The sequence below is a fragment of the Bufo bufo genome, chromosome 3 (genome assembly GCF_905171765.1).
Source record: "Bufo bufo chromosome 3, aBufBuf1.1, whole genome shotgun sequence".
NCBI lineage: Eukaryota > Metazoa > Chordata > Amphibia > Anura > Bufonidae > Bufo > Bufo bufo.
In genome coordinates, this window is record NC_053391.1 from 456,764,294 (window position 1) to 456,791,675 (window position 27,382).

Consider the following 27,382-nt stretch of genomic DNA (forward strand, 5'->3'; position numbering starts at 1 on the left):
TTTTTAATTGCCTGGTTTTCGAGTAATGCCACTTTACTAGTTTACTAGTCAGTTTTTTGTGCTGCAGTGACTAGTTCATCAACTAGTCCATGTGACTGCTCCAACTTGGTACTTGGGTACAATATTGGGGTAGCAAGAGTGGCACTGCAGCAACGACCTGGCCAGCTCCTCCAGGTGACCACTAGGCTAGTGAATGCCTACAGTGTCATGTGGGGGATTGAGCAGGTGAGTACAGCTTTTTTCTGTAAAGATCATTTCTGGCCTTCGTTAAAAAAAAAAATTGTATGCCTTATTATGCATACATGTTCATGTGAATTTGGATTTTGGCCCAGGGTTATGTCTCTGCTGCACTTACAGCAACAAGTATAAATGAGGCCTCCGGCGATTTCAAATACTGCCTCACTGTATACATTTGGAAAGCTATTTGTTTTTATAACCATAAAATGTTCGTGTCAGAGAGCTTGATAACTGTTTATATCTTAATGCTGTTTGTATTTTAATAGTTTAACTGGAAAATTCATGCTTTTATATCAAAATCAGATATACTCGTGCATGTAAAAATAAACTATGAATAAATCACTGTAGTCTCTTCCCCAGATCACTAATAATGTATCATTTAGTAGTTAGTTACTTCCCCCTTCCAGCAAGCATATTTTGGACATGCTGATGTGGTGGACCATAAATGTGAAATAATGTACAGCACAATGCAAAAATCCTATTCACAAAAAAAAAGTCATGTATTTTGGGTATGCTGCTGCTAATCAAATGCACATTTATTTTACTTACCGTGTATAGTGCTGACATATTCCAGTGTTTTACAGACATTATCATCACACTGTCCCCAATGGGGCTCACAATCTAAGTTCCCTATCAGTATGTCTTTGGAGTATGGGGTGAAACCGGAGTATCTGGAGGAAACCCACACAAACATGAGAAGAAAATATAAACTCCATGCAGAAACGATTAATTGAGTACTCTAATAACAAAAAACTAATTAAAAGAACATTTATCTTTATAAAAACTCATCAGCGTGCCCCCCCCCCCCCCCAATGCCATCAGGCTTGTCACCCCAGTGCCACCATCTCCCCCTCTTAGCCATATCCCTGGCGCTAGTGAAATAAAATTCTTACGTCTCCAGTACGGATGTGGCTCCACAGCTCCTTCATCTCTGCGCGCTGCACTGTTGTCCTGACGTCGGGTCATAGTGCGCGCTTACGTGCACTATGACCTCATGATGTGTCAGGATACAGTGCAGCGCGGTACAGGCCGGTGGGTGACCATGATGCAGTGAGTAATAGCAAGCGCTTTACTCCCGCTCTGTGGTCACATGACACAAACGATAAGAGCAATATAAAACAGCTTCAAATGTACATTGCCTTAGGTGCGTCGCAGGTCCCAATCGTGAAGTGGGTACAATTCACACATGCAGATACGTTTCTTGGTTGGACCGCGCTGCTTCGGGACTAACAGGGATTCCACACTCGTAACCGGTCAGATAAACATGAAAGCAAACAGGCCAGAACGAAGCCTTTCCTCCTCTCTCTTCCAGGCTTCTATGGAAAACCAAGGATGTAACAAATAGTGAAGTACCGTCACATCAACTGGAGTAAAAGAGATTTATTATACTCACAATATAAAAGTAGAAAGTCTGCAGTGTATACAAAGATCAATCACCCGACCCGGCTTTCACTCAAATGAGCTTCGTCAGGGATATCTGTCCCGCCTATTCCAAGGCGGTCTTTTAAGCATGACACAAACTAATCTTGCATTGAGGATTTATATATATTTTTTTTGTCAAATTACTTAATTCAATTGAGTAATCGTTTCAGCCCTACCTAAAAGGCAAACTGTGTTGCCAACGACTGACTTCTCTGAATTGGCAGCAATGGTCACATGGTGTAACCACTCCAGCCAATCAGTAGCAGCTTAAAGCAGACATACAGTGTTAACGGTGACTGCTGCAGCATGGCTTCTCAGCCTGCCTCCTCTCCCTGCATGGGTTGTTCTAATAAATGTGCTGTTTTACATGTAAACTTTATTTATTGAAGCAGACTTAAAAAGGGAGTCTGTCACCACATTTGGGCATATTAGACTGATCAAATAGTGTTATATGTGCCACCCAGAACTTAAAAACGGTACCTTTGTTGTATGTAACGGAGTTTTCTTTTAGCTGAAAATGAACTTTTAACATTATGTAAATGAGCCCTCTCAAGTGCCCAGGGCGGCGTCTCAATCCTCCGAGCCCCAGGCATAATGTTAAAAGTTCATTTTCGGCTAAAAGAAAACTCTGTTACATACAACAAAGGTACCGTTTTTAAGTTCTGGGTGGCACATATAACGCTATTTGATCAGTCTAATATGCCAAAATGTGATGACAGACTCCCTTTAACAAAACTGCCTAAAAGAAAAATAGTAACACCAAATCACAGCACAGCTTTCATTTTACTACAGCAGCTTAATAAAAAGGAAGCATCACCTAAAGATAGACAGCAATGTAAGTACATACACACAGCAAATGAGTTGTAGGAATAATAAAAATTCTTTCATTACTCCTATTCAGTTACCCATGGATGTCATGTAACCTTGTTAACTGAATTTCAAAGGTCACATAGTGGTTGGGGTGAATGAACTGCAGGAAAAAAAAACATGACTTCTATAAACAATACCATTCTGAAAATTGTGGTTAACAGGAGAGCAACAAATTGATGCTAAACACTGCAAAACCAATTATGACAGGACGGGACCAATTATGACAGAACAATGCACTGCAGATGAAAAAAATACTGAACTTCAGTGTTTGTGATCTTCCTAAGGAAATGATGCCAGAACAAACTGAAGCTCAGTGCTTGCGTCGTGAGTGAGGTGTCTCACTATCTGGAGGTCCGTGTGTGGATGGAATCGGCATAATAGATGGGGCATAATAAATTTAAAAACCATGAAGCGACAAGCGAAAGGAGGTCCGTGTCTTTTGCCCTGAGAGGATGATCATCCTACAAATGCCTCATGAAAAATGAAAGCAATAAACAATAAGTTTTTTAGAGCCCGTTGTATAACCTCCATTCCAAAAAAAGTTGGGGTGCTGTGTAAAAAGGTAAATAAAAACAGAATGCAATGATTCAGATCAATTTTTTTCATAGTAGATCAGAGAACACATCAGATGTGGAAAGTGACACATTTTACCATTTCATGAAAAAAGAAAAAAAATTACATTTAGAACTTGATGACAGCAATGCATCTCGAAGTATGGACAGGACCATATGTACCATTGTGTAGCATCTCCTCTCCTTTTAACAAATATCGTAAATATCTGGGAAGTTAGGAGAACAATTGCTTGGAGTTTTGGGAGAGGAATGTTGTCCAATTCTTGTCTGATGTAAGATCCTAGCTGCTCAACAGTCCTGGCTTGTCTTTGCCGGGTTTTTCGTTTCATGATGCGCCAAATGTTTTCTATTGGTTAAAGGTAGGCAGGCAGGCAGGCCAGTTTAGCATCAGACTCTTCTTCTGTGAAGCCATGCTGCTGTGATGGATGCAGTATGAGGTTTAACATTGCTTGCTGAAATATGCAAGGCCTCCCCTGAAAGAATCATCTGGATGGGAGCATATGTTAAGATAACAAGCTGAGTAGTCCCTTTCGAGTCCACAGGACACGGCGTCCATGGTTTCTAAAAAGAATGTAAAATTTTTATTCCCCTGACCACAGAACAGTTTTCCATTTTGCCTTAGTCCAGTGGTGTTTCTGAATCGTATTGACATATGACTTCTTCATTGCATGACAGCTTTAAAGGGGTTGTCTCATCTCAGACAATGGGGGCATCGTATTAACATATAGCTTCTTCATTGCATGACCGCTTTAAAGGGGTTGTCTCATCTCAGACAATGGGGGCATATCGCTAGGATATACCCCCATTGTCTTATATATATTGGGAACGGAGCCCCACTATGTGGTGGCTGGAGGACTCTGGTTCGGCCACCACCAAGGGCACTCCACATAGAAGTGAATGGTAGTGCACCACGCATGACCGGCCACCGTTCCAATTCACTTCTATGGGCCCGACGGAGCCAGCGCTTGGCTATTTTTAGCGACCCCATAGAAAAAGAATGGAGGGTGGCTGCGCATGCAAAGTGCACTCTCCACCACTTTCGTGCCACTGTTCTCGATATAGGTGCGGGTCCCAGCAGCTATAAGACAATGAGGGAATATTCTAGCAATATGCCCCCATTGTCTATGATAAGACAACCCCTTTAACTTGCATTTGTGGATTGCATGGCAAACTGTTCACAGAAAATGATTTCTGAAAGTGTTCTAGAGCCCATGTGCAGTGATTTCCAGTACAGAATCTTTCCTGTTTTAATGCAGTGCCGCTTGAGGGCCCTTAGGTCATGTGTATCCAATCGTGTCAGCTTTGTCCCTTGCACACACAGATTTCTCCAGAGTCTCTGAATATTTTTATGATATGTACTAAGGATGGTTGGGATAGTCTTTGCAATTTTAACGTTAAGGAACATTTTTCTGAAATTGTTCTGCAATTTTTAGATGCAGCTTTTCGCAGGTTGGTGAACCTCTGCCCATCTTTGCTTCTCAGAGACTCTGCCTCTCTAACTACTCTTTTTTTGTAGAAAATTGCTCCTCTACCTTATTAGTACTACTTTCTTTTCCAACCTTTTGTTGCCCCTGTCCCAACTTTTGAGACATGTTGCTGCCATCAAGTTCTAAATGAGTTTTTCATGAAGTGGTAAAATTTCAGACTTTCAACATCTCATATGTACTTTGAATAAAATATGGGTCTATGAGATTTGCAAATCATTGAATTCTGTTTTTATTAACATTTTCATTTTACACAGCAACCTAACCTAACCTTGGGTAATTGGGGTTGTAGTTTTGCGCAATACACATGAGGCAGAGTGGTGACCTATTAGAGAGCAGAGTTTTGTAGAAGCGTTCTATTTTTTTCACACAACCAACTTTATTGCTAATATAAATGTGTTTAGGATAATTTCCTAGAGTTGTCTGCCTACTTTGTGAAGAAAACCCAGTACAAGCTTTTTCTGTTCACTCTCCATACTGCCACTTTGACTTCAAGGTTTGAAGAGGAAGACTTTGTCACTCATGTTCCAATAGCCAACAGTAACAAGGTAATTTGACGTACAGTAGTAAATAATGAAATGTGTATGGGGCAAAAGTATACCACAAGAAAAACTCTGGGAATGATCTTGTCATGGGTCTGAAACAAAGGCCCAGAATTACTTGTGTCTGTGCCAAAAATCTGTCAAGTGGAGCAATTAAGCATAGCTATGGTTTCTTCACTTTCTTCCTACATGCATAACAAGGAGCTGAGCTTTGCTGGGAAGTTCGCTGGGCCTAAGATTTTTTTTTTTTTTTTTACCAAAATTGCACCCTAATTCTAGCATAAAAATCTATCTGAAAGTAAGCCAACCAAAAGTTGGCATACAAGGGGTGTTCAATAAGTTATCTACCCCATCATGTTCTGTCAGTGTTAAGGAGCTAAGCTTGTCTGTGCAGGTTGTGACATGTCTGGACACACACAAAAGCAGTTCACTCTGATGAAAGCACTTCAAGTGATAGGATGGCAAGTGCAGTACAGTGCGGGTCTACAAAGAAAGAGACTGATTTAGAGCTTTGTTCCATGATTAAATTCCTTACAAAGGAAGAAAAGCCTAAAGAAACTCGTGAAAGGATGATTGCTGCATATGATGATGAAGCACCTTCCTATTACCAAGTAAACTTTTGGGCCAAGCAGTTTAAATGGGGTAGGGAGTCAACTGAAGATGACCCCCATTCCGGGGCGAACTGTCGAAGCATCTTTAGAGAAAATGTGTTGTAAAGTGGAGGCCATGATTTTGGAACATCATCGGGTCAAAGTTAGTGTTATAGCTCATGAATTAGGCATTTCAGCTGGCACAGCTTCCAGTATCATTCATTATGTTTTCATGATGTCAAAGGTCAGTTCCGGGTGGACGCCATGAATGTTGACGCCAGAGCAAAAAAACTTGTCACCAGAAAATCCAGGAGACTTCTATTCTTGAATTCTTAAGGGTGACGAAACATGGGTTCACCACCATGATCCTCAGACCAAACAAGAGTCCATGCAATAGTAGCACAATGGGTCACCATCTACAAGGAAATTTTGTGTGCTGCAGTCAGCTGAAAAGATCCTGGCAACAGTTTTTTGGGATACAGAAGTTTTATTAGTAGAATTCATGCCACACAAGACAACAATTACACCTATGCTTTAACAATGAAGGCATTATGTGAGGCAAATAGAAACACCATCTTTAAGATTAGTAAATCTGAGCCAAAGTTCTCTAGGCCTCAGGCTACAAGGTGTGGTTTAAGGGTACTTTAACACTTGCGTTAAAGTTTTCTGGTATTGAGTTCCGTCACAGGAAAAAAACGCTTCAGTTTTATCTTAATGCATTCTAAATGGAAAGCAATCCGTTCAGTATGCATCAGGATGTCCTTAGTTCAGTCCCTCTTACGGTATTTGGCCGGAGAAAATACAGCAGCATGAATACTTGCCGGAATGCCGGATCAGGCATTCATTTCCATTGAAATGTATTAATGTCGGATCCGGTACCAAGTGTTCCGGAAAACCGGAACCGGTTTCTCGATCTGCGCAGACCTTTTAAAGGGCTAATGAGCCTCTAGGTGCTATGGGGGCGTAGAATCAGCACCTAGAGGCTCCGTCTACTCACCCTTTATCCCGCCCAGGTCCCCTGTTGTGCCCGCCCCGCTCCTCTTGATTGATGTCACTGTTCGCAGCATCGCTGAGGAAATCCTGCGCCGTTCACTTCTGTATTCTGCGCGGTGAGTGAAGGCCGCTCTCCTGATGTCGGCTTCCTCCCTTTGACGTAGTCGACGCAGGCGCAGTGAGGAATCCGGAACCAGGAGCGCATCATTCACTCACTGTGCCGAATACAGAAGTGAACGGCGCGGGATTTCGTCAGCGATGCTGCGAACCGTGACATCAATCAAGAGGAGCGGGGCGTGCAGAACAGGGGACCTGGGTGGGATAAAGGGTGAGTAGACGGAGCCTCGAGGTGCTGATTCTACGCCCCCATAGCACCTAGAGGCTCATTAGCATATTATAAAAGTGCTTATTTTCTCAGAACGGCTGCAGGGAGAAATGTAAAAAACATACTGTTATGTAGTGCTGACATTAGCGCATCGCTGATGTCAGTCAGCTACATAACTGTATTTTTGGTGGTAGAAACCCTTTAAAAATGTGAAAAAATAAATACTGAATCCATTTTTTCTGGATGACACCGGAGAGAAGGATCTGGTGTTTCAATGCATTTGTCAGCCAGATCGGGAAACAAATGCTATCCGTTTGCATACGGATTTCCGGATCCATCAGGCAGTTCCGGCAATGGAACTGCCTGCCGGAATCCAACAACGCAAGTGTGAAAGTACCCTAACAAAGGGAGATGGCTTAAAGGGGTATTCCGGTAGGTCCACGTTATCCCCTATCCACAGGATGGGGATAACTATGAAATTGGTGGGGGACCTGCTGCTGGACCCCCACTAATCAAGAGAACAGGGGCCCCATACACCCTGCAGACCCCTTGGTGCTCCCCTAAAATGACCAGAGCGGTCATTTTTCAATTATGCTGTAGTTTTTGCCCACAATGCAAAGGTTGAAAGCAGCAGAAGATCTGATGTTATCCCAGCAGCAACATCACAATTACAATCAGCCCGTTGCGGACAGTTCTACGTAGTGGTTTTCAACATGTGGTTGTACCTTTAGCGTACCCTTAAACGGGGACAGGTTACTGTGCAGAAAATTTGTGTTTCCAAACTAGATCCACACCAAAACGTTTTTGCTGTGGATTTTCCATAGATCTCACCCAGGTCAGGTCAGTTTCCACACAGAAAAAAAGCAGTGTACATAAGATTTGTCTAATCTCATACACTTTGCAGGTACTGTATCATGCTGATGTTTTTCTGCAAGTTTGCACTAAAAAAAACAGAACATAATCTGCAATCTGTGCAGGCAAAGTTTATACTTTTCAAATCTTACGCAGAATTAGTAAATCTGCCCCTCTGCTTTCTGAAATCTGTCCATGTCCTTATCTCCACCCCCAAGAGTCACCCTGAAAATCCATCCAGAAAATGTCACTTTTTTATTGTAGACAATTGATATATTGTATTACGGTAGTGATATAATTTGCTCATAATTCAGGTGCTGCCATGCACATTAACCCCTTAATGTTGTTTGCCTCTCTGCATTTTAGTTTCATATAAACAGGTGAATCCAATTTGGGTGAATTTCATCATGGCAGCGCATAATGTGTCACAGTAGTGACTATGGCCCCCCCATATGCCTGTATGTTCCTGATGAGATGGCAGATGGTATCCATGGGATTCTCCTTCCAGACCTGGATCAGGGCATCAGTAAACTCCTGGACTGTCTGTGGCACTATTTGGGGTAATCTGATGGATTGATACACAATGTCCCAGAGGTTCTCAATTGGATTTAAGTCTGGGGAACGTGAAGGTCAGTCAATGGCATCAATGCCTTCGTCATGTAGGAACTGCCTGGCCATATTAGGCAGGGCACTGTTCTGCACGAGAAGGAACATAAGGTCGGACAATGGCTGAGGATTTCATCACAGTGCCTAACAACAGTCAGGGTACAGTTGCCCTCACACAGAGGTTTGTGCGCTCCTCCAAGGATTTGCCTACCCAGACCATCACTGACCCACCACCTAACTGGTCATGCTGGATGATGTTGCCGGCAGCATAGTGTCTCCAGACTCTTTCAAGTCTGTCACAAGAGCAATGTGAACCTACCATTTCCTTGGTCGAATGCTAATCAAGCTGCACAGTGCTGAGCTATGAGTAAGGCAAGGGCCACACTGGTCACGTGACACCTGTCGCGGCCAGGATCGCTGAGTAGCGGTGATCCCATAGAAATGAAAGGGATCACCATGGCTGAATTTCTTGCGACTGCCGCGGCAATCCCATTCATTTTTATGGAATCACCGCTACTCTCAGCGATCCTGGCCGCGACAGGTGTGGCCGTGTAGCCCTTGTCTAAAAGTCCCACCGACTACAGGACATTGGGCCCTCGTGGAGTCTGTGTCTGACAGTTTGGTCAGAAACATATAGACCAGAAGCCTGCATAAGGTAATTTTATGGAGCCTCGCAGTGCTTCTCCTAGCACAAAGGGGCAGATACCAGTCCTTGGTGCTGGATTGATGCTCTTCTACAGCCCATGTGTGATGGAGGACACAGCAAACCGCCTTGTGACAGCACATATAGATGTGCTATCCCAGAGAAGTAGGACTACCTCTGCAACCTGATTGGACTACAGGTGCCACCTTATGCTACCAATAGTGACAAGGACACTAGCAAACTGCCAAACTGGAGAAGAATCAGTGAAGAAGGATAAGAAGAGAGTAGTTGTCAGTGGCCACCACCTACAAAGCTGTTGCTTCTCCAATGCACTTTTTGTCACTTGTAAAGCAGGTGAAATTGAACGCTGGCTCCCTGGGATGGCTGCTTTTCCCGGACCGAACCCTGCTCCTGTAACCCAAACTCTCAGGACAATTTGGAACATGCAGTGATTTTTCCTGAACGGAAAGATGGTCACGGATAAACAATGCTTATGTGCAGACACCCACTGAAATGAGTTGGTCAAGGGTTCAGTCGGGTAAATATGTGTTCACAAAATGGAACTCAGCCGGAGAGGAAATGATCCTAAAGACATCACTTTGTACAATGTGATTATAGCCAGAGCTCTACATACATGTTCTCCATGCATTAATCAGGTCTGAGGCCTGCACAATTATGAATGCTGCTTTGGACTAGAATACAAGCTGTATTTTAGTAATTCAAAATAAACTCCTGAGGATACTGATCCCCCCCCCCCCAAATTATTTTCGCCCTGTGTGTGAATTAGACCAAGGCAGGAAACCTTATTAGAAAGTGTGGGCAGCCATTCGCAGCGCAGAATACAATAGAAAGCTTATTTTAAGAAAGCCACCTGTCTCCTTAGAAAGAGGCAGACATACAGGGGAAGTAGCAGAAGGAGGTGTGTACATGGCGGGCACCACAGAACATGACGGGAATGCACGCAGCTCATCCCGCTCTGTGTGAACAGGGAGGGGAGGAAGGGATGGACACCAGGGAGGAAGGGGAAGAGGAGGAGCGGAGGAAGCCAGCGAGCAGTGTCAATACAATAGGCTTCTTGTGTGTGGATGTGTGCGCCTGCTGGGAGGCTAAGGCAGCTTCACTCTGCTCGGCGGCCGGGTTGTCTGCGCCATGGACTGAAGAGGACGTGCTAGAAGGAGCAAGTGTGAGGGCAGAGAGCGTCAGAGAAGGTGAGAGACTACTCTGTGTCCATAGCGCAGGCCGTGTACAGCCAGCCCTCCACTACCATTCTGAATGCCCTGCCGGTCTGCCATGCAGTGGTTACACCGCGGCTGGTCAGACTACCCTAGTGAGCGCACGGGCAGTGTGTGCGCTGTGTGTCACGTCAGGCGGCGCACTGCAGCCCATACTGAAATTTGGCGCCAAGGCAACCTCAGGACAAGCGCTGTCAGGGACACGGTCATCTCTGACGTCATCGCTGCTCCCTAGTGACAGGAGCAGACTATGGCGTGCGTTGTGCCTCTCTCCAGCGCCTAGTACATAGCCTGTTACTATTCCTAATATCTAGTCCTAAGGGTAATAGGATGTCTTCTCTGCTGTAGCCTTACTCATTTTTTTTTTGTCCCCCCCCTTCCCAAAAAAAAAAAAAGTTCCAAGCATTGTTGGTTATTGCAAAAGTGCAGAAAATGGCATGAACATCATTGTTTTCTAGCAGTAAACTGGCATGTTTGTATGGATAAATATGCCCCAGTCTCTTGGTGGTGGTCACAACGTTGCCACTAGTGTGTTAGGTCCAGGAAACGTGCTCCCTGTGATGTCTGGTCCGAACACTGCTCCTATGGTGCTGTGAGCTCCTGACTGACCTGAGGCCTACACTGCTGTACTCCCGTGAGTACAGGGGACACCTGAGTGATGCAGGAGCTCAGAGCTTCATAAATCATCTTGAGTTCAGTCTGGGAAATTTGGCCATCACATGGGGCATATTTCCTGGACCAAACATCTTCATGTGAAAGAGGTCTTCAGTAGTGTTGAGCGAACTTGTGTTTTCAAGTTCGGCAGACAAGATTTGGGTTCGGGTTATCTAAGAATCCCATTATGGATTCCGCTACCACGGACCATAACAGAATTCTGACGGCATGGACCACGGAAGCCTATAAGAGACATTCAGTCATAATAGAAGTCTATGCTGGCCATAGACTTCTATTATGACTGCCTCTTATAAGCTTCCGTGGTCCATGCCGTCATAGAATTCTGTTATGGTCCGTGGTAGTGGACACGCCGAACTTGAAAACACAAGTTCACTCAACACCAGTCTTCAGGGCTTCTGCACACAACCATGTTTATTCCAGGAAACATGGCCCATGTGTCAGCCGTGGGTGTGGACTGGCAACTGAAGTGACCCTGGAAAAAAAAAAACTTAGTGACACAATACTGTAGGTGGGACAACAGAATTGGATGGGGCCAGCAATACCACAGTGCAGCACAAAATACTGCAGCCCACACCACAGTATGAAACTGCATCATTGTCCCGAGGATATCAATACAATAGAATTGAGGAGGGTACCTGCGGCCACTGGCCAGGTGCATAAGTGCCTGATGCTCCTACATTTATTAATGCTGAGAGCATCAGATCTTTATGTACCCAGCTGGAGGCCAAGTGGAGAGCTCCGGAGGTCCTCTGGACATTGGCCTTCTGGAAAATTTCCCCGTAGGATCTATTGGCCATAGATCCTGACCTTGGTTGGCCGCATCTTCTAGACAGACAGCGACTCCTCTGACCCAAATCACTGCATCATAGTAATTTACGATGCAGTAAATTCCTGTCTGACTGCAGGTCTATTGTACCGTACTTACATGATGATGTAAGTACAGTACTGAGCCACCATCAGTCCAGGAGACACGGCCATATTTGCCGTTCGTGTGCGTAAGCCTTTAGGATAAGCTCATATCTGCACTGGCGGGCCTGTTTGGGGCCTCAGTCACAGGTTCCATTTGAAATATCGGAGTAAAAAGTCTTGCATTCAATTTGTGGAAATTGTATGTAACCAATTCCAATCACTGGGGTCTGTTCAGCACCTTTTGGGTCAGCTGAGTCCAGCACCGCCATCATTTTCATTGTTCTGCTTCTAGAACAGAGCAAACAATGAAAATAAATAGCAGTAGTGTGAAGCCACCTTACATTGGCAAAAGAAATGTATCTTTACAATCCGCTTACGACCAGTGACTTTGAGGCTTGAGCCCACAGCGTTGCCTGATGTTACGCATCATTGTGCCTTGTGGAAAAAAGAAATATTAATGTCATTTGGTTAGTGTTAGTAACAGGCAGAAGGTTTCTCGGAGGTATGCTGATACGTGAGGCACGTCGTTGACTAGAGCATATCAGTGTGCGTCTTTACAGTTTTACATCATTTATCATCTGAAACAGAAGCTCCACTGAGGTTTGTCGTTACTGAACCGTAGCGGGATTGTCCCACCATAAAGATAGTTGATGAGCGCATGCATGCTGGGACCCTCACTGAGCATCAGAACTGGGGTCCCCAGCTTGAGTGGAGCAGTGGTCACACATGCACACTATCGCTCTATTGTACCTCAGTAGGACTGACTGAAATAACAAAATATAGTCTCATTGAATGGACAAGTAGTGTGCATGTGTGGTGTACTTCATTTACACAGTGGACTCCGGACCCCAGTTTTCAAGATCAGTGGAGCTTCCCCCCCAGCATTCGTAGCCTCACCGGTGAGTCATTTAAAAGGGTTTTCCGATATAATTAAAATCTCACCACTACTGAAAATAAAAATGTGTGAGACGTTCTGAGCATATGACTGCTACAGCCAATCCCTGTCCTCAGCGTCACATCACCACCGCCGGTTGTAAACAGCAGCAGAAGTACCTTACCATCACTGCACAGAATGACGCTGGAGAAAGGCTGAGTATATGATGTTTTTTATTTTAATCAATTGTATGTGTTGCCCAAGATTTTTAATTATCTCAGACAACCCATTTAAAGGTAGTCTGTCACCCTCACTATCTCTTAGGCTACTTTCACACTAGCGTTCGGGGTTCCGCTGGTGAGTTCCGTTTGAAGGCTCTCACAAGCGGCCCCGAACGGATCCGTACAGCCCCAATACATTCTGAGTGGATGCGGATCCGCTCAGAATGCATCAGGATGGCTCCGCTTGGCCTCCGTTCCGCTCAGCAGGCGGACATCCGAACGCAGCTTGCAGCGTTCGGGTGTCCGCCTGGCCGTGCAGAGCCAAACGGATCAGTCCAGACTTACAATGTAAGTCAATGGGGACGGATCCGTTTGAAATTGATACAATATGGTGCAATTTCAAACGGATCCGCCCCCCATTGACTTTCAATGTAAAGTCTGGACGGATCCGTCTGACTAACTTTCACACTTAGAATTTTTTCTGAACTATAATGCAGACGGATCCGTTCTGAACGGATCCGTCTCTGCAGACACCAGATGGATCCGCTCTGAACACAAGTGTGAAAGTAGCCTTAGAATAAGCATACTACCATGTGAGATAGGTTCCTCGACAGATAAGCATACCTTTTCTTCTGAAATCTAAGTCTTAGGCCTCATGCACACAACCGTTGTTGTGTTCCGAGTCCGTTGTTCCGTTTTCCGTGATTTTCTGCGGACCCATTGACTTTCAATGGGTCCGTTGAAAACTCGGAAAATGCACCATTTGTCATCCGCGTTCGTGATCCGTGTTTCCAGTCCGTCAAAAAAATAGGACCTGTCCTATTTTTTTCACGGACAACAGTTCGCGGACCCATTCAAGTCAAAAAAAACGGAGGCACACAAGATTGTCATCCGTGTCTGTTTTTCTCCTATCATTTGCAAGGCAAACTTGACTTAGATTTTTTTTTTTTTTCACTTTTCATGTCTGGTGATCCTCCAAAAATCAAGGAAGACACGGAAACAAAAAAACGGAACAACGGAACCCCGTTTTGCGGACCGTGAAAAAATACTGTCGTGTGCATGAGGCCTTATCCTGAGAAATGCTTCTTGTATTTTTATGCAGTTAAGGTTTTTGGTGCGCTGTGGGCGGTGCCACCCCATATTTTTTGCACCATCGCTGTATCAGTAATGCACCTCCACCTCCTGTTTGATTGACGGCCTCTGAGATTTCGAAGCCAGTAGCAATCATGTAGGAAAAACCAGGTGCACTAAACAGAGCGGTCCCATCCATGATGCAACGAAAAACGATATTTGCTTAAAAATAAAGAGAACTATTTCTCATGATTGGAAGACCGGATATTCACAAAGAAGGTATGGTTATGTTTTAGGGCACCTGCCCTACATGGCGGTATGTTTATGTATGTTCACACAGCTAAAATTCTCAGTAGAAAAATCAATAGCTGAAAACAGGTTGTTTTTGGTGGCAGATTTGTAATTTGGTGACTGTTTTTCCAACCGTTATAGAAGAGTTTTCAATTGAGGGTTTCCTGCTTGTCCATTATTATCTATGGAATCCAAAATTAAATCTGCTTCTAAGGGCTCATGCACACGGCCGTGGCCACTTTTGTGGTCCGCAAATTGCACATATACCGGCCGTGTGCATTCTGCATTTTGTGGAACAGAACGTCCTGCCATCTATAGAACAGTCCTATCCTGTATAGGACATGTTCTATTATTATTTTTTTGTGGGTGCGGTGGAACAGACAAACTGATGTGGACAGTACACGGTGTGCTGTCCGCACCCTTTGCGGTCCCGTCGAAGCGAATAGGTCCGCATCTGAACCAGAAAAAACGCGGATCAGATGCGGACAAAATTCAAGGTGGTGTACAGGAGCCCAAAGAGGAAGTTTTCCTCTGCGGAATCATTGGCAGATTTTGCCTGTGTGAACATACTCTTGGGATACAATCACAGTTGCGGTTCAGCTTGTCTGGTAGTCTAACATAAATTCTGGCTGTCTGCCGGACAAAAACTGCTCCATGCAGCGGTATTTGTCCGAAATCCGTCATTTATGCCAGAAAGCAGCCGGATCACGGTTAATGGGGATCCAGCAGTGCAATGCCGGAACATCTTGCCGTATCCGCTGCCGCATATCAATGATCATGGGATTTTGAAGGTGATAAGACGCCCTTTAAGGCTCGGACTACACTCCTAAGTGGCGAGGATGGCGTAAAAATGGCCGTGTGACAAAATATTATTGCACAGGTAATTAAAAAAAGTCACCAAAAGCGGTTTTGTTATTATTATTATTATTATTTTATTTTTTTTATACACAAGATCTGGTGTAAAAACGTTAGTTAATCATTGTTAATGACCCCCCAACATATGTAAACCAAAACTATAAGTAGGACCTACACAGAGTAAGTGTATAATGGAAAGATTTGCAACTCTTCGATGTTTTGGACCCACTCCTTTAGCTTCAAAATACTGATGCAAAATACTAACAAAAATACACCTGTCTCAGAGTGACTTAAATAACCACGATTAGTTGTTGATGTAATCCCTGTAGGGCTAGGATTTCACACTAGCGCTAAGAGAACAGACTGCTAGAGCGTTCTGCATCTGGCATTGCTGGACGCCGTCTGAATGCCTGCTGGCCCCATTAACTATAATGGGGACCAGCGGAGGACTTCCGGGGGTGGGGCATCAAGTATGGTCGCATTTTAACAGCGCTCTCCTCACCAGCTACAAAATCCACCGCCATCGGTGTCCAACATGGCGACAGACACAGCACCAAAGAGGGGACAAATCCTCTGTGATAGCGTGGCTTGGAGGGCGACAGTCCACATTGCCCCCGAGTCCGCGGCAGCGAGCCGCACGGCATTCGTGTAGGCCGCCAGTCCGCGCGGCTGCGGCCTGCACTCCCTCCCTAACTCCAGGCCCCTTCAATCCTGGCTGTCGGGGCCAGTGGAGCCGGTGCCTGCATTAAAACACCAAGCGCCCGGTTTCCTGAGGAGGGGAGGACAGCTGAGGGCCACAAGTCCACTATCAGGGCCCTGAAGAACACCCTCACCACTGAGGCCTACATCCTTCCACCCCTACTGTACAACACCAGCTGCTGGGACTTACTGAATCTGCCAGGGAGACCAGCGATCCCACACTTGGAGTGAAGAAGGTGCCAGACCTGCAGTACGAGGGACTTGTGAGTACTTTCAAGATGGCGCTTTCCCCATTCATGCTGAAGTTCCCTCACTTATCTCCACACAGTCACCTTTGAGGCAATATAGACACCTTGTGGTCTATTACGGAATAATATCATCTAATACCAGCACTGATGCTTCTACAACTCTTTATGGCCAAATTTAGCTTTTTCTTCCTAATGGTATAAATATCTTACAAGGATTCCCCACCCAAATGCCTAACGCAACTCAAACATCAGTTACACAGGCCTAAACCTGACAGAGATTATGGACACATTTGTGGCCAAGAACTCTTTTAAAACAACATGTACTACCTCTCAGATGCAGTCTGCCATAACCGCCACTGATACCTCAACTAAAATGTCCAAATTTGCAGGCAAATTGCCCTAAAAAAAACACCCAGGAATACTCAAGGCCCCTCTTAATCAGCCTTGGATATGCCTTTCTCTTCTGAACTTATTACAGATGGTGACATCACTCCGCCTAACCTCTCCCCTAGATGCGACACTTCGCACTCGCTGGTGGAAGATTGTAATCGCGCTTCTACCGTGGCGCAAGAAGTCTCCAGGGTTCTCCTACCTCTTTTTGACAAAAAACTGGAGGTACTCCATTCTATTTACTCTGCCTTACAATTAATTACCACGAACTCTAAAAAAAATCTCAGACCTAGAGAATAAACGAGCAGCTCAGGAGTTAACCATCTCCAACTTGGAACGCACCGTACAACAATGTAGAGAAGCAGAGTCTGCTTTAACCGCTAAACTGGAGAATCTGGATCGCCGCAACAACCTTAGATTTATAGGCATCCCAGAGAGTGTTACTGGGAAGACTTACATAACTTGCCGTGGACATTACCACGGCGTTGGGCCTGGAGATGTCGACTGATAAACACCATATTAAACGGGTACACAGAATTGGACCACCTAAACCAGCTGGAACGGACAACCCAAGACCCCGTTCGGTCATCGCAAAGTACTGGAATTGGACGATTAAAGAACAGATCCTACGCGTGTGCCAATGCACCCTGGAAATACGAGGAAACTAGGGTTGTTGCGGGTATCGAAATTTCGATACCCAATCTATACTTTCCATTTTTTTCGATACTGGGCTGCGCTGCTGCGCAGTCTAATATCCGCTGCTCTCAGCGCGCTCATGTTCCCTCAGCAGCACAAGGGAGAAGGAAGCAGCCTCTCCCTACCCCCTGTGCTGCTGCGGCGCACTGAGCCACCAATGATGGGACTTTTCCTGGGTCCAGACTTTAAGTATTAGGCTACACAGAGCGGTACCCAGAGATGTCCCAGCACTTACTATTATTCCTTGGCGCCGCTCCGTTCGCCCTCTGTGCCCCATTACTGTCTCCTGCTCCATATGATAATTACTATCGGAGCAATGGGGAGGAGACATCAGCGTCTCTCCTGGGCGTTCCTTCTCCCTGCGCTGCGATTGGACAGCTCTACAGCAAGGGAGAAGGAACGCCCACTATAGAAGCTGATGTATCCTCCCCATTGCTCCGATAGTAATTAGCATATGGAGCAGGAGACAGTAATGGGGCACAGCGGGCGAACGGAGCGGCGCCAAGGAATAAATAGTGCTGGGACATCTCTGGGCGCTGCTCTGTGTAGCCTAATACTTATATGGGTCCAGACTTTAAGGTCGTCTTTAACACAGAATACAGGAGGCAGGTACCGGCAGCATAATTGCAATCTGACAGGGAGCTGCGATCAGCGGCAGTTAACCCCTCAGGTTCGGCACCTGAGGGGTTAACTGCCACTGATCTGCTGCCAGTACCCGCCTCCTTTATTAAAGGGTAATTTATCATTGGTGCCACATATGCCCCCCGAAATAGTACCAATCAGTCACCTCCTCCCACAAAAAATGAGACCCTACCTGAGAGAATCTGTCAAAAAATTAAAAAGCTATGGCTCTCAGACTATGGAGACCTTAAAATATCATTATTTCGGTTTCAAAAATGCTTTTGTGTAAAACTTAAATAAATAAGAAAAAGTAGACCTATTAGGCATTGCCACGTGCGTAATGATCTGCTCTATAAAAAAGTCACATGACCTAATCTCTCAGGTAAACGTTGTAAAAAAAAATTTAAAAAAACTGTGCCAAAACATCCATATTTTTTTTTTTGTTACCTTGCCTCACAAAAAAACGTAAAATAGAGCAATTAAAAATCATATGTACCCCAAAATAGTACCAATAAAACTGGTACCTTATCCCGTAGCTTCCAAAATGTGGTCACTTTTTTGAGTTTCTACTGTAGGGGTGCATCAGGGGGGCTTCAAATGGGACATGGCATCTAAAAACCAGTTCAGCTAAATTTGCCTTCCAAAAACCATATGGCGTTCCTTTCCTTCTGCGCCCTGCCGTGTGCCCGTACAGCAGCTTACGATCACATGTGGGGTGTTTCTGTAAACCGCAAAATCAGGGTAATAAATATTGAGTTTTATTTGGCTGTTAACCCTTGCTTGGTTATTGGATAAAATTGAATAAAATGTAAAATCTGCCAAAAAAGTGAAATTCTGAAATTTCATCTCCATTTTCTATCAATTCTTGTGGAACACCTAAAGGGTTAACAAAGTTTGTAAAATCAGTTTTGTACACCTTGAGGGGTGTAGTTTAAAAAATGGGGTCATTTTTGGGTGGTTTCTATTATGTAAGCCTCACAAAGTGACTTCAGACTAGGGGTGGGTGATATGGCCTAAAATCTATATTTGCAAAAAAAGGGGGTTAGTCAGCACCTCCCAGTGCGCAGGTGCATGCTGCCATGGCAAAGACCTAGACGGGGGGGAAAAAAAGGAGACAATGCAGCAGCACTCTGCAAATCAGACAAAGTACAACAATGCTTACAAAAATGATGGTGCTAATACTACGCTTATTTATAAAAGCGAGATGCTTGGACAATGCATTTTGTACAATACCATCTAAGCCCGTCTGCCGAACGTCAAGGCGATCTCTGTTAGAGACTGAAGTCCTGGCTGCCATGGTATGTTAGTGAGCAGCATTATACTCGGAGCGCCCGGCGGCCACGGCGCACGCTTCTTCTCATAGGTCTGTGCGGTGCATTGCTAATGCTATAATCTCATGCTATAATCTCATAGGTCTGTGCGGGCATTGTGTACTGTAGCGTTGTCCTGTTGAAAAACCCAGTTGTTACCACACAGACGAGGGCCCTCAGTCATGAGGAATGCTCTTTGCAACATCTGGACATAGCCAGCGGCCGTTTGACGCCCCTGCACTTCCTGCAGCTCCATTGTTCCACTGAAGGAAAAAGCATCCCAGACCATTATGGCGCCTCCTCCACTGTGGCGCGTAGAAAACATCTCAGGTGGGATCTGCTTGTCATGCCAGTAACGTTGGAAACCATCAGTACCATCAAGGTAAAAAAAAAATCTCATCAGAGAATAAAACTTTCTTCCACCTTTGAATGTCCCATGTTTTGTGCTCTCTTGCAAAGTCGAAACGAGCAGTTCTGTGGCGTTCAAGGGGACGAGGTCTTTGAAGACTTTTTTTGTTTTTGAAGCCCTTCAGTTTCAGATGCCGTCTGATGGTTATGGGGCTGCAGTCAGCACCAGTAAGGGCCTTAATTTGGGTCGAGAATCGTCCAGTGTCTTGACGGACAGCCAATTGGATCCTCCTGCTCAGTGCTGATGACATTTTTTTGGGTCTTCCACTTGACTTTTTTGTTCCATAACCCCCAGGATCATTTAAGAAATTCCAAATGACTGTCTTACTGTGTCCCACCTCAGCAGCGATGGTGCGCTGTGAGAGACCTTGCTTATGCAGTTCAACAACCCGACCACGTTCAAAAAGGGAGAGTTTTTTTGCCTTTGCCATCACAACGTGTGACTACCTGACAGAAAATGACAATGAATCCACATCTTTGCAGAGATTTGGCCTTTTAAATGCATGTGGTCCTAAAATTTGGATCAGCTGAAAAACAGCCTGTTTCAGTTTAATCGTTATTTTCAATTAATTGAATGCTCAAAAAATGTCTTGTCTCACTCTCATTTCTTCTTGTTGCACGTTGAAGCTCTACTTGGAACCTTGTTAAGATCCAACAATGTAAAATATGATTTTTTGCCATTTTTCAAGTGGTCTAAAACTTTTGATCAGGACTTTATAAAAGACCATGCAGAGGTGGACTTGTTCCTAGACTCTAGGACAATATTACTCCCCAAACCCAATAAAGATGTGACACTGCCACAGCCTTAGACCCATATCCCTTCTAAATAGTGATTACAAATTCCTGGCGAAAATCCTATCAATTAGATTACAAAATATTCTCCCCAAAATCATACACCACTCACAAAGAGGTTTCAATAAATCTAGACAATCTGTCAAAAAACATCAGGGCAGCTATAGCCGCCACCCTTGAGACGCAAGATGGTAATACACACACACACACGTCTAGATGCCGAAAAGGCGTTTACACAAACACACACACACACACACACATGTTAAGATGCTGAAAAGGCGTTTACACACACACACACACACACACACACACACCCACACGTCTAGATGCCGAAAAGGCGTACACACACCCACACGTCTAGATGCCGAAAAGGCGTTTGATAAAGTGCCATTGTTTTTTTTTTTTGTTGTTTTTTTTTTTTTTTATAATGCTGCTCTGTCGCAGTGGATTGCCATCTCTAATCGGAAGTTCGCACTACGCTCACAGTAAATGGCTATAACACCCCCTATTTGGATATTTTTAGGGGCACTAGGCAAGGCTGCCCTTTCTCCTTTACTTTTTAATATCTCTTAGGACCCCCTCTTACATCACTTGCAGCCACTCCACACAAAATAGTCATAACTCATTCGCTCTGGCCGCATTTGTAGATGATATTTTGGTTAATTATCAAAAACCCAGAAATTACACTCCCACAAACGTTACAGAATCTGATATTGGATAACTCTCAGGATATACCCTAAATCTGGATAAATCTGAAGCCATGCTTCTTAAAGGCCACACGAGACAGAGGTGGACTGCTCATTACCCATCGCACTCTATATCATACATGGGGGGAGTACAGATCACCAAGTCACTGAACAAACTATGCAATGCAAACATCGCTCCCTATATCCGGGCGCTTGAGGACACATTTGCAGGCTGGCGACACCTTCCTTTGTCTTACATGGGGCGGGCATACCTACTTAAGATGGTGGAATTCCCCGCTTGTTATACCTTTTACATTTGCTACCAATCTATTTACGCCCTAGGGATGAGAAGAAAATCATTACATATGACCCTCTTAGCTAACCCACATTTCCAAATGGGGTCACCACATAGAGCTTTTTCTGAATGGCATAAGGGAGGAATAACTTCGCTCAGCCACTTGGTGGACCACACCATACATTCTGTCATTTGAAATTCTCAAAACGAAATACCCCAGCATTAAGTTACATCTTTTTCCTTACCTACAAGCCAGCAGTTATCTCCAGAAGTTACTACCCAACCTAACCCCCTGAAGAATGGAGTCCGGCTCTACAGGCCTCTCTCAAACATACTCCTACCTTAAGGGGACATACCACCAGTTACTATAAATTTCTGAATACCCCTCTAGATTATAGTAAAGGGCAATAACTAAGTGGCTTAGCGACATCCCGCAACTGACGATGTCCACTTTGTATCAGGCCCTGGAATGCAACCTCCGCTATTTGCCGTCCAGTCCCTACCGGGAAATGACCCTGCAGATTTATAGCCGGCCATATATATCTCCGGTACGGGGCCATCGTATGGGCGTCTTCGAATCGGATAGCTGCTTCCGTTCTAGAGAGACAGGAGCGTACGTATTTGATTGCTTATGGCTATGCCCGGTGATACAATCCTTTTGGGGTAAAATGCACACATTGACCACCACCCATCTGACGTCAGCAGCACCTTTGGACCCTATAGGAGCCAATTTTTGATACATTGATTCGACCACAACGCGGTCCACCCCTGGCAGCCGGAAAGTACTATGTTTAATAGCAGCAGCAGGGGTCAAGACCATCTTCCATACATGGATCGATCCTACACCCCCACCATTTAAGTTATTTCTTGAAAAACTCTCCTTCTTAATGAAGATGGATTTGGGTAGAGGCGTCTTCAAAAAAGGAGACTCGCGTGAATCATTTTTTTGCGTGTTGGGAGAGTTTTTTATAGATATATTTCCCCTCCAGGTTCAGAGATGTATTCAGGAATGCTTCCAGCTCACTTCATGGTACCAGACATGAATCCTAGCAAATGACCAGCCTATATCAGGGATGTGATTTAATCTGAGTGCTCGATGTGGGTCCCTGCACACCACGTGCTTGTTTAGAGTTTACATGTACTGAATACGGAGAGGAGATGAATGAGTTGGGCTAATGTTTTATGTTTTATTTGCTCTCTGGTTTGCGGAGAATTCAGTTATGGTTCTTCCACCACTTTTTTCCCATAACCATCCTTTTCCCCTCCCTCATTTCCCTCCTAAAGAAAAACGACGAACGTCGGAAGGTTGACGAAATGACTTTAATATATTGCTCTATTTGCTTATATTGGGTCATAAATAATACTGATTAATATTACTTCTCTTATTAAAATGTATGTTATTCTTTCTTATGTCAACCTTAAATAAAAACATTTGAAGATAATGGGGACTAGTGGAGTCCTGGCCTCAACCTGGCAAATATGCTGAGAATACCAAATACTGCGTGCAGCGATTCTAGTCTTGGCATATTTGCCGGGTCATGGCCAGATCTCCGCCGGTCCCTATTATAGTTTAAGGGGTTGTCTGCTTTTTTCTATTGATGTATCATCAGGATAGCTCATCAATATCAGATGGACAGGGGGCCGTTGCAGTTGGGAATCCTATGAGGATAGGTCATCAATAGAAAAAAGCAGACAACCCCTTTAATGGGGCCAGCGGGTATTCGGGCAGCGTCCGGCAATGCCTGATACAGAGAGCTCCAGTAGGCTGTTCCCTACTGGGTGAAACTAGCCTAAAAATGTAAGCAAACTGGCTCTCTTCACATCTGTGTTGTGGCTTCTGATCATAATGGACATGAAGGCGCCTGATGGACCCCACTTATTTATAATGGGGTTTATTGTATTCCATCATGGCGTCCGTATACTTCGCTTGCATCTGTCATAGAATCTCCTACCAGAGCATCCGACGTAGACGTGGAGGACTTGGCTGAAAATGCTGCTTTAAAAAAATAATACCCTTGATTGATCTGATCAGTCTACCTTGATGGCAAGTTGTGTGCAGGCGTGTGCCACTTTGGGACAGCTGAAACTCTAGAATTCACATATTTTTGGCTTTGAATACTGTTCCTTTGTGGTTTTGTCTTGTGTGAGTTTTTTCTAGCTTGTGGTGAAGATTAGGATGTCCTACATAATCTGTTTAACTTAAATGATCAGATGCCAAAATTGAATGGCTTAAATCTATTAGGGTGGGGCTACACGGCGACATGTGTCGTTGAAAAGTCACACAACATTTTTTGTAACGATAGGCGATGGTTAGGGATGAGCGCATGATGCATCCAAAGTCTATTTGCATAAAACTTTGTTAGAATACTGTACGGAGTGAGCACTCCATACAGTATTAGAATGTATTGGCTCCCATGAGCCAAATTTATTCGCGAAGTCTCGCGATACTTTGTGTAATAACGTCATAAATTGATTTCTACTGTAAAAAATCTATTCCCGACCTTGCGAAGTAATAACTTCGGCTCATCAGAGCCAATACATTCTAATACTGTACGGAGCGCTCGCTCCGTACAGTATTGAAACTAAGTTTTATGCGAATCAACCTTGGATGTTTTCATCCGAAGTCGATTCGCTCATCCCTAATTGTGATACACGTTGAAGTTTTTTTTTATGCAGTTTTTGAAGACCAAACCAAGAAAGGATTGAAAAAAGTGAAGAAGTTGTATCTGTCAGCAACCTAAGGGCTGCAAAGAAAATGATTACAATGAAGTCATGGCCAGTAGCATTGTGAATCTGGTAGTCCGATCTTTTTTGTGGATCAGATACGGACCCATTTATTTCAACGGGGCCGCAAAATAGGCGGACAGCACACCATGTGCTGTCCGCATCTGAATGTCCATTCCGCGACCCTGCAAAAAAAGTAGAACATGTCCTATACTTGTCCGTTTTGTGGTCAAGAATAGGCATTTCTAACAAAGGGGAGGATGTGCGGATCCGCAAAATGCGGAACACACAAAACCGCTATCCGTGTTTTGCGGATCCACGATTTGTGGATGGCAAAAATGGATACATGTGCATGAGGCCTTATAGGGAGCTGTAATATGCTGCAAGCCTCACTGTATCAGAGTGTTTAGCGGTACATACAGAGACATTCATTATGACCTTCGCACTGAATATCCACCGCAAAGTATAGTAATTGTAAACTTGTAGCAGAAGTCCTTTGTGTGGATTTCAGGGCAGGCTTCTGATTTTCACAGCATGCTCATTATCTTGCCAAGGAGGGATTTTCTTACGGGCTTTACCTTTTGCAGTTGATCTGCGTGGACTTGTTTTGCGCTATATGTGTCCTCTGTGGCCTTATACAGAAGTGGGATGTGCTGCAGTTTTCAATAGTAAGAGCTTTTATAATGCTTTTAATAATATTGTGCACTATTACTTTGTCAGGTCTCGACAATTCCCTTAATTACATTTTTAACAGACACTTAACTTTTGTATTTGCTTTTTTATTGATGTCTGTGGAACTGCTTATTGTCTTGCTGCTAAAAAATGACAAGCGGGTCCTTAAAGTCTCCAGTAATTTGTGCACTAGTAAGAAATGTAGTGCGCCTGAACAGTAATTTAGCAGCAACATCATCTGTGATTTATTCATCTAAGGTCTCATGCACACAAACTGATTTTCTTTCCATGTCTGTTCGGTTTTTTTTTGCGGACCGTATGCGGAACCATTAATTTCAATGGGTTTGCAAAAAAAATACGGAGTTACTCCGTGTGCATTCCATTTCTGTTCCGCAAAAAAATAGAACATGTCCTATTATTGTCCGCATTTCGGATAAGGATAGAACTGTTCTATTAGGGGCCAGCTGTTCCGTTTCGCAAAATACGGAATGCACACGACGTCATCCGTGTTTTTTGCGGGCCGCAAAATACATAAGGTCGTTTGCATGAACCCTAAATGTTTGCTCACTTTTCTTCTGAACTAAATGTCGAGTCTAAGCCTTGTTAGTTAAAACCATATTTTTAGATTACTTTGGAACAACTTTCTACAAAAATGTAGAAAATTTCTGATCAGTTTTTGGCATACTGTTTCCTGTGAGCAATTATTATTATTTTGGCTGCCCTTTAGGCTACTTTCACACATGCGCTTTCCCTTTCCGCTATTGAGATCCATCATAGGATCTCAATAGGGGGGTGGGGGGGGGGGCGTGCTTCAGTTTTGTCCCCATTCATTGTCAATGGGGACAAAACTGAACTGATGGGAACGCAATGAAACGGAATGGGATGCATTCTGGAGCACTCCATTCCCATGATGCGCACAAAAGCTCTGCAAGCAGAGTTTTTGAGTGTGTTCTGGGATGCGAAGCAAGACGGATCTGATCCGTCATGACTCACAATGTAACTTAATGGTGACGGATTTGTTTCTCTGACATGACGTCATGGCTATTTTTCGACTACTTTCACACTAGCGTTTCTATTTTTTGATATTGAGATCCGTCATAGAGTCTCAATGCCAAAGAAAAACGCTTCCATTTTGTCCCCATTCATTTTCAATAAGGACAAAATGTAACTGAACAGAACGGAATGCACCAAAAAGCATTTAACATACCGGAGAGCAAACCGCAGCATGCAAACCGCAGCAAAAAACGCAGATGTGAAAATGGTTGTGTCCCAAAAATGCAGCTCTTCTGACTTGCGGCTCCTGAAATGTAACAGTATGTGTTAGTGTAATCCACACTGCAGCAATGTCATCCTTGAACAGCTACCGTCACACCTGCTGTAACATTTTATTTAGCATTCAGATTGTGACGTTCATTCCGCCTCTCTTTAATCAGATCGGTCTATTTAGAGCAGCAGCGGTTTGATCAGATGTCTTCTCAGTTTAGATTTGATGCCTCTTTAAGCAAATTGTCTGAGGTCATGTAGGAGTATAGTTGCATTAGAAAATCCTTGCATGTTTATACATCTTTTGGACAGTCACTGCTTCCGACCCAGATTCATCCCTTATCCTCTTGTAAGGGTGTCTTCACACACAGCAGATTGTTGCATAGAACTTCTGCGACTGCATGCCACCAAAACAACCCCATTCAAATAAAATCTGCCACGTGTGAAGGCACCCTAACCTCTCTGTTGCAACTGGTCAATAAAAGAGCTTATATTTGCACTGTACACTGTCATGGTTTATTACTCTTCTGTCCTAAGTTTTTATACTTTATGCTGATTTTTGTAGAGAGACCTTGTGTGGATCCAAATCGCCATCCACATCAGTACTGTCGTCTTGTCTGGCTTGAATAGTGGTCAGTATGTGCGCATATGCAGAGTCCTTAATAGAAATGAGTGAAGCGACTTCGGATGCTTCATCTGAAGTCTTTTCTCTAAAAAAATTAGTTATAATAGTGTATGGAGATTCGTCTCCGTACAGTATTAAAATGTATGGGCTTCGATGAGTTGAAGTCAGTTATTCACAAATAGAGATGGCCAGTTCGCCAGCGAACACATGCGATCTGCCATCTTAACTGACAAGTCCGGCGAGGCACAGGTAAGTCCTTACCTGTGCCTGTGCGCGAGCTGGTTTGAAATGAAATGCGGTCTCCGGGAGCAGGCAGTTCTGAGAACAGCCTCCGGGGGCTTACCTGTGCCTCGCCGGACTTGTCAGTTAAGATGGCAGATCGCATGTGTTCGCTGGCGAACACTGCGAACTGGCCATCACTGTTCACGAAGTCGCACACAAATTAATTGAATAACTTACTGAAGGCTAATAGCAATTCATTCATAACTTCTAGTAGAAATAATAAAGGAACGGCACAACATAGTCATAAGAATAGATGTTCCAGAACTGTTATTACATGGGAAATGCATGAAGCTTTTAATACAGGAATGTTCGGAGTGGTGAAAGGTCCTCTTTAAACCCTTAAGGACCGGGGCATTTTCCATTTTTACATTTTTGTTTTTCACTCCCCGTTTTCCCATTGTCCTAAC

The 27,382-nt window shown here is 44.2% G+C and overlaps 1 protein-coding gene and 1 long non-coding RNA gene across 2 annotated transcripts in view; one reads left to right on the forward strand and one right to left on the reverse strand.

Moving 5' to 3' along the window:
- Positions 1-27,382, reverse strand: part of LOC120995754 — a 111,632-nt gene that overhangs the window by 53,157 nt on the left and 31,093 nt on the right. The window contains exon 2 of the long non-coding RNA XR_005777661.1: positions 1,131-1,221. This is a non-coding gene — a long non-coding RNA (uncharacterized LOC120995754). The remainder of the gene's footprint in view (positions 1-1,130; positions 1,222-27,382) is intronic.
- Positions 10,187-27,382, forward strand: part of JADE3 (jade family PHD finger 3) — a 67,030-nt gene continuing 49,834 nt past the window's right edge. Inside the window, exon 1 of the mRNA XM_040425152.1 lies at positions 10,187-10,344. The gene's annotated coding sequence lies outside the window, so the exon portion shown is untranslated. The remainder of the gene's footprint in view (positions 10,345-27,382) is intronic.